This window comes from Macrobrachium rosenbergii, chromosome 22 (genome assembly GCF_040412425.1).
Source record: "Macrobrachium rosenbergii isolate ZJJX-2024 chromosome 22, ASM4041242v1, whole genome shotgun sequence".
Lineage (NCBI taxonomy): Eukaryota > Metazoa > Arthropoda > Malacostraca > Decapoda > Palaemonidae > Macrobrachium > Macrobrachium rosenbergii.
Window position 1 is genome coordinate 29,552,498 of NC_089762.1, and position 8,393 is coordinate 29,560,890.

At 36.6% G+C, this 8,393-nt stretch overlaps 1 long non-coding RNA gene across 1 annotated transcript in view; it reads right to left on the reverse strand.

The window, feature by feature from the left end:
- The window catches only part of LOC136850697 (uncharacterized), a 553,838-nt gene that overhangs the window by 419,740 nt on the left and 125,705 nt on the right, over window positions 1-8,393 (reverse strand). The gene's annotated exons all lie outside the window — the stretch shown is intronic.

Below are 8,393 nucleotides of genomic sequence, written 5' to 3' on the forward strand. Positions count from 1 at the left end.
CGGAGGTACAATAAAACAAATGAAGGGGACAGCTAAGGGCCGAAAAGACGCTGCAAAGACTGAGGCCTGCAGTGTACCACGTGAGGGCCACTGACAGCACTACCCATCTAAGGGAAACGACGGTACTGACAATATATAAATGGATAAGTAGGTCTTGAGTTTTCTGTTAACTTTGAATAAACATTAACTTCTGTTGATGGAATGTCTGCTACTGTTTCAATTTTCGTTTGATTCAGACCAGTTTCACCAAGCTATGTTTTTTTTCTAGTAATATCTACTGTATGGTATTGGTTTCCTTTCCCAGTAGAATTTCATAACAGGTTAAATTTTCGTTGGATCATATTTTTTTCTACTGCACAGAATAAAAAATAAAATAAAATACAAACATTTCTATTTGCTACCTGACACATTCCACTTGGAAATCACCGGTTCTCAACTAACAATCCCGGATTGTCTCCCCTGCTGTACCGGAAAAACATAACTTTAGGTCATTTGCATCCCTCAGCAGAATAATTTCCGTAAATAGGTCGTCGAGAGGGATATGCATTCACAGAGAGAGAGAGAGAGAGAGAGAGAGAGAGAGAGAGAGAGAGAGAGAGAGAGAGAGAGAGAGAGAGAGAGAGAGAGAACGTGGTTAAGCAGTCGTGTAGAGAAGCTTTCATTGCTCTTCCTACCATAACAAAGAAAAAATAACAGCTGAAAGGTAGTAAATTCCCCTTCCAGGACAGAATGCTACACACCGAAGAAGATCCGATATAAATACCTCTGTGTCAGGGTGCGCGTTTGCGTTCTCGCTTGCTGAAGTGAAAAGTCAAGTATTCCATCATAAATATGTTTTGTGAAACTAGTGGCCGTTACTTTTATCGCAGTGCAATTTATTTGCATTGCAATGTATTAATGAAACAGTACCGAAGTCATTGACTTGCGAGCGATGAGAAGCATGAAGTTTCATTAAGGAATTAAGCATAAGACAAATTATTTAGAATTTTAAGTAACAAGTTGTTAATGAATTATGTATGATAATAAATTATTAAAGAATTGTAAGGCAAGAAAGCAGCACTACCTGAAGAAAGGAATGATCAGAACAAAACTGAAAAGAATGAAGATTTCTATTTACACTCGTGGGTCCATCTACACTGAATGATCGCCAAGGAACAGCCCCTTAGTAAACAAGACATGGGAGTTAATTGGTCCTTTCCTTATATAATTTTTCTCACTCCCGATTGTTTATCATGAGTGAACAACTGGCTCTATTGCATCACCTATACAGCTGGCCCAGTGTATCACTTATGAAAAAATACATAGGGATGAGAGTATTAAAGGACTAACACATATTGATGAGAGTATTAAAGAACTATTGTAATGAGTATTGATAGGGATTTAAAATGCTTAAATGCAATTCAAGAGTTCAGACAAATATGAGTGGCACTGTCAGTCTTCAACTGCGGTGGTGGTGTTGAAATCTTCGTGTTCTGTTGGCATGAATGATGAAAACAACCAAATCTGGTCTATTAGCATGAATGGTGAAAACAACCAAATCTGGTCTGTTAGCATGAATGATGAAAACAACCAAATCTGGTCTGTTAGCATGAATGATGAAAACCACATCTGGTCTGTTAGCATGAATGGTGAAAACAACCACATCTGGTCTGTTAATGAATGGTGAAAACAACCAAATCTGGTCTGTTAGCATGAATGATGAAAACAACCAAATCTGGTCTGTTAGCATGAATGATGAAAACAACCAAATCTGGTCTGTTAGCATGAATAATGAAAACAACCACATCTGGTCTGTTAATGAATGGTGAAAACAACCAAATCTGGTCTGTTAGCATAAATGGTGAAAACAACCAAATCTGGTCTGTTAGCATGAATGGTGAAAACAACCAAATCTGGTCTGTTAGCATGAATGGTGAAAACAACCAAATCTGGTCTGCTAGCATGAATGATAACCAAATCTGGTCTGTAAGCATGAATGGTGAAAACAACCAAATCTGGTCCGTTAGCATGAATGGTGAAAATGACCAAATCTGGTCTGTTAGCATGAATGATGAAAACAACCAAATCTGGTCTGTTAGCATGAATGGTGAAAACAACCAAGAGCTTCGAGTAAAGTAGTGAATAACAGTTACTACCATTGGTAAATATACTTTGTAAATAATAATACATTTTTAGCGAAAACTTACTCTTTACGAAAGTACCATTATTAGAAACGCATTTCAGTTACACTGGAATGTGAACAACTTTGAGTTAACGAATAGATCCTTATTATCATTTCCTTTGATGTATAATTATTACTATTTTACGTAACAATTACATTCATAATTACAATAATAATAAAAAAAATTTAAGAGGGAATACTCCATGAGCATGTATTTGAGTTCAGATATTCTACCACAAATCTCTTTTTTTTTCTTTTTACAAGACTGATTCTTTATGAAAGCATATTACAGTTGAAAATACAGTATACAGAACATTGTGATCCACCATGCATGTATGATTTACTGATTCTTTAGGAAAATACGTTTAAAGATGTATATTACCATTGTAATCCAATGTACATTTATGAATTTACTGATTCTTCAGGAAAATGCATTACAATTACAAATATGTATTACCACTGTAACTCAATATGCGTTTATGAATTTACAAAAATAGACATTTTAACCAAACAAGTGAAATACTGACCTTGTTAAAGAATCATTCAAATAGCAAACAATTTTTTTTCTTTTATTAGAGAAAATATACAGTATTTTACATTTTTAAAAGTATTACAATCAGAATTTAATCAAAGTTGACTTAACTTTGCCCAAAGCGAATATAATTTTATCGTACCATTCCGGTTGACAAATATTTTATCATGTACATTTTACAAATACTCTATGTATTTCAATGTTAATATTTTTCTGTAGTTACCCATATAAGATTTTATCAGTATATATCTATTTTTATTATCCTTGATTTTATAAACCGTCTAAGACCATCGTTTTCTTTTATTCTTGCTTTATGGGCTAACCAAATCCCAACAACATAGTCACAAATCAAAATTGCAGCAGTGTTCAATTTGTATCCGTCCACATTCTCCTGACGCTCAAACTTGAGTCGCCTAAATTATCTTTTACTTCCATTTTACTTCAACACTTGTTTTGCTCCCTGGCATTCTACTTTCTTTTTTCTTTCCCATATGGCATTTCCACATTATTCTCACTTTCCTCGACCTACAGTTTTTGAGACCATTTCGCATTCTCCGACACTGAATCACACCCGGAATTCTAAAACATGATCGTTAACAACGCGCTCTGTTAATTTCCTGTCTATATTTTTTTACCTTCCCAAAACAGCTACTCGTCTTTCCTCTCCCCATTCTCATTACACATCGAAATTCTTCTCTCACTCTCTCTCTCTCTCTCTCTCTCTCTCTCTCTCTCTCTCTCTCTCTCTCTCTCTCTCTCTCCTTCCTTCCCTTCGTGTCTTCCTCCCTTCTTTCTTATGTCCATTTTCTGTTTCTAATCTTGGCTATTCCCCTCTCCTCATTTTGCCAATCTTTCTGTCACCATTACTTCACCTTGCGTACAAGTATAGAATCTTATGCCGCAAACTCTCTCTCTCTCTCTCTCTCTCTCTCTCTCTCTCTCTCTCTCTCTCTCTCTCTCTCTCCATTACTTCACCTTGCGTACAAGTATAGAATATTAAGCTGCAAACACTCCACTCTCTCTCTCTCTCTCTCTCTCTCTCTCTCTCTCTCTCTCTCTCTCTCTCTCTCTCAGAATATAGCGAAAGAGGGGTAAGCAATAATTTCAGGGAAGAAGAGGAAAATAGACGAAGCTATGAAGCACAAAGAAAAAGAAAGGGGATAAACTCGCTTAATTTTTTTTTTTTTTGGGGGGGAGGGGGCGGGATTGGGACTGACTACATAGAATAATAACCAGTTGTTCAGATCAACAGGATGTGAAATAACTGCATATTATTGTGAGCTGAGACTTTCTTACTTTGTTGATTTTAACAAATTTAAGGAATCCGCCATTTTCAGCACTCCATATTATGACAAATTAATAACATATTTCAGTCTGTAATAACGATAACGACCTATCCTTTGCTAAAATCAAAACATATTTATTGTTACATGATGAGGTGAATCAACTCTGCCAAATATTGAAGAAAACTATCCCTTGTTTAACTGGAATATTATGGCTGACCCAATAAACCTAGAAATATTGTTTCAGTATATCCACAAAGTCTTAGCCACAAAGGATAAGTTATTTATGATGAACATAACGGGTACTCATCTGCGTAGTCATTGTGGAGAAGTTGAAACTATTATGCATTTAGTTTATTTTTGTCAATAAATTGAAGAGAACAGTTGTGAACTGGGTAAAAAAAAAAAAAAAAAAGGACTGAGCCAGGTTTGTAAAATAAATACAATAAGTTTTCTAAAGGTTTTAAAACTGGATTTTCAAGCCTATACAAAAAAGGATAAAAATACCGCAATGATATTAATAAGTGAATAAATAACTGGAATTTGGTATCTTCATAAAATAATGCCCTTAGCAGATGAGTTAAGTATGATTTCATTTTTAAAAAGCAGAATGCTCAAAACAAGATTTATATTGTTAAAAGCACTTGAGGATAAATGTCATTTATTTTTTACTAGATAATATGTTCATTTCGAGACATAGGAGTAACATTTGTGTAGATGACTTAGGTACGTAGATGTAAATGATGTATTAACCACACTGCGACAACTAAAAAAAAAGTATATGTATAATATAAAAAATATATTTTTATAAAAAATAACTACGTGCCAAACTATATAAATTTTCTCAACAAAAGTTAAAAAAAAAAGTTGTTCAGCACATCAAGAACGGTGACACTACCTAGAAGGAATGAGAGAGGAAATGCAATTCAGTACTAACGGAAGTGTGGCATAAGTGTGGCATACCCACACTTGCCCCTTCAGTGACCACCAGTAGCTTTGGTGTTTCGGTACCACTTACGTCCTTCGTTTCATAAAAGTCTCGGGAATAATAATAACGCAATGAGTGTAGAACAAGAACTAAGGGAAAATTTAACCAAAAGAAATTATTATTGAAAATCGAATGTGTAGCTATCTGAGAAATGGTAGCGTGCTCATCTCTCTCTCTCTCTCTCTCTCTCTCTCTCTCTCTCTCTCTCTCTCTCTCTCTCTCTCTCTCTCTCTCTCGTGTAATTACCAGTGAAATGTCAGTGTTTTGAATTACAAACATTGTCAGACTAACTTTTTTTTATCTTTTATTTAAAATGTTCACTGTACAATATGCATAGTCACGCGCTGAAATATTACATGAAATTTCCTGTAACAATGTTCCTCAGTACTAACTAGTGAAGGGTTATGGACCTCCACATGGTGGGAAGAAATGCGCCAAAAGTAACCACACTTTAATCTTGTGCCATATCGCAAATGGAAATGACAGAATTCTCGCCATTCTGCGTTTGGCGAAACCACCAAACGGTCGAGAGCAAGGCGCTCCATACCTGAGCCATTAATAAAAGAAAATAATTGCAAGTTCATGGCTTCAGTCCTGCAACTGAGAAGAAATGTATGACGGCTGAATTAACTGAGGGAAAAATGGATGTTATGCCGTTTATAGCGAGAAAGGTGAAAAAGCAAGATATGCGGGAATGCGAGACAACCATTCATTGTGTCTCTGGTAACGGAAATGTGTACAGCTAAGCCAGGGGTAGATCTCCAGTGTCTGGAAGATTCTGTGGACAGGTGAATGAAGACAAATGAGTAAGTCTGAAGACAATGAATAGATAAGGTGTCGTAGTAGAAAATTTGTGATTTCTGAGTAAGTGTAAGTTTGAAGACTGAATGGATAGATAGAGTGTTGCAGTAGAAAAACTGTGATTCTGAGCACCTATGGGCCACAAATGGAAAGGCATGAGAATGAAAGGCGCTGTTAGCCGAGTCTGGACTTATTCCATACTTTGTTTGAAAATATGCAGTCTTGTTGTCCTGGGAAATCTAAATGCAAGGGAATGTGACGAAGTAATCATTCTGAGGTGCAGATGAGAAGATCAAGTACAGTTATACAGGAAGAGAGCAAAGGCTATTATAGAAATCTAAATGCAAAAGAACATGACGAAATAATCATTCTGAGGTGCAGATGCAGGCCAGGTGAGAAGATCAAGTATAATTATACAAGAAGACAGCTATGACAGTTATGAAGGAAATGAGAAAAGAGGAGGAGCAAGCAATGGAAGCCGAAAGGTGAATATAAGCAAGTGCTCCAGGCAGATGAAAGAAATTTTGCTACAGGAGAGAAAATGCAGACTGAAAGGAAACTGGGAAGTGGAGCTTAGATTTCCACAGGTGATTGGGAGTATTTCATTTGGATAATGAAGAGTGGGGAAGGGATCACAGACTAGGTGAACCAATGAAGAGGGCCAAATGTGTGGAAATCTGGAGCGTCAATGGAAGACAGTAGGAATGTACGAAGGGACTGAACCAAGTTGTAAGGATGACCTGCTCACACTAAGTGTGACAAGATCTCAGAGGGTGAAAAATGTGGAGATACGGGTTAATACGAGTGTAATGATGAATCAGGGTGTTTTGAGATTGTCTGATTTTGTTAAATGAGATATGAGATAAGGATGATGCTCTGTTGAAGAGGGAGATCAATAAAGGACTAGGCAGATGACGTGGAAGAGGTAATGGAAGGGGGGACTCTAAATCCAAATAGTTTGACGGTGCAGTCTGTGTGGGGGAGTTCGATAGGTTGCTGGCGAGTCTGTATGTGTTCGAAGCGACTGATGATGTGGAAGTTTTTAGTTCAGGGTGTTTATCCACGATACAGCAGCCGAAATATGAGAAAAGCAGTGATCATAATCCTGTCTTCGATTTTATACTGTATATATATATATATATAATATATATATATATATATATATATATATATATATATATATATATATATATATATATATATATATATATATATATATATATATATATATATATATATATATATATATATATATATATATATATTATATTATATATAAAGAGAGAGAGAGAGAGAGAGAGAGAGAGAGAGAGAGAGAGAGAGAGAGAGGGACACAGAGAGGAAAAAGAGAGAGAAAGGTTCCTCCTGTCTGCTTAGATATTAATTCAACCTTGCAAAACAGAGTGGATATGAAGTTTAGCCCAAAGCTGCTCTGAGCGCTAATTTACATTCTCAAAACATCCCAGGAACGTTTCCGCTGGCAGTCTGATATTTCAGGTTTACTGTCCACTGTTCTGAGAGTTTGTTGGATCTGAAAAGGCAACGAGGGCAACAACACTGACGAGAGAGAGAGAGAGAGAGAGAGAGAGAGAGAGAGAGAGAGAGAGAGAGAGAGAGAAAGAGAAAGAGAAAGAGAAAGAGAGAGAGAGAGAGAGAGAGAGAGAGAGAGAGAGAGAGAGAGAGAGAGAGAGAGAGAAATAAGATCTTATCAAGCTAAAGAAAGAAATAAATACGACGAGAGAGAGAGAGAGAGAAATAAGATCTTATCAAGAAGATAGAGAAATAAATAAGACGAGAGAGAGAGAGAGAAAAAAAGAAATAAGATCTTATCAAGAAGACATAGAAATAAATGAGAGAGAGAGAGAGAGAGAGAAATAAGATCTTATCAGGAAGATAGAGAAATACTGTAAATAAGACGAGAGAGAGAGAGAGAGAGAGAGAGAGAGAGAGAGAGAGAGAGAGAGAGAGAGAGAGAGAGAGAATAAATACAAGGAGAGAGACAGTGAGAGAAATAAGACCTTATCACGAAGATAAAAGACAGAAATAAACAGCATCACGATAAAAGCGTTTTCTTAAGACAGGAAGGGAACTTATAAAGGAAGACACACTGGAGGCAAAGATAAACAGACAGAAGCTTCTGCTGCAGTGAGGAAAGTCATACTCAGCAATATCTGCTCCTGAAAACGAGATGCACGAACCAGCACTTCATAAATATCTTTTGGAAATTATATTTGTTATATTTTTTATAACAAGTCAAATCGTTCCGTTCATCGGAATAATTTCTCAACTGTCACTTTAAAAATGCATTCTGGCATAACCTGAAAGAGCGATAAGAATAGAGCAGAATTTGGAATTTAGGCCAAAGGCCAAGCGCTGAGACCAATGAGGTCATTCAGCGCTGAAAATGAAATTCACAGTAAGAAGGTTTGAAAGGTGTAACAGGAGGGGAAACCTCGCAGCTGCACTAGGAAACAATTGTTAGAGGGGGTGAAAAGTCAGATGGAAGAAAGAGAATACGGACGGAGGTACAGTAAAAGGAATGAAAGCGTTTGCAGCTAGAGGCCGAAGGGATGCTGCAAAGAGCCTTAAGTAATGCCTAAAGTGCACCACGTGAGGTGCACTGACGGC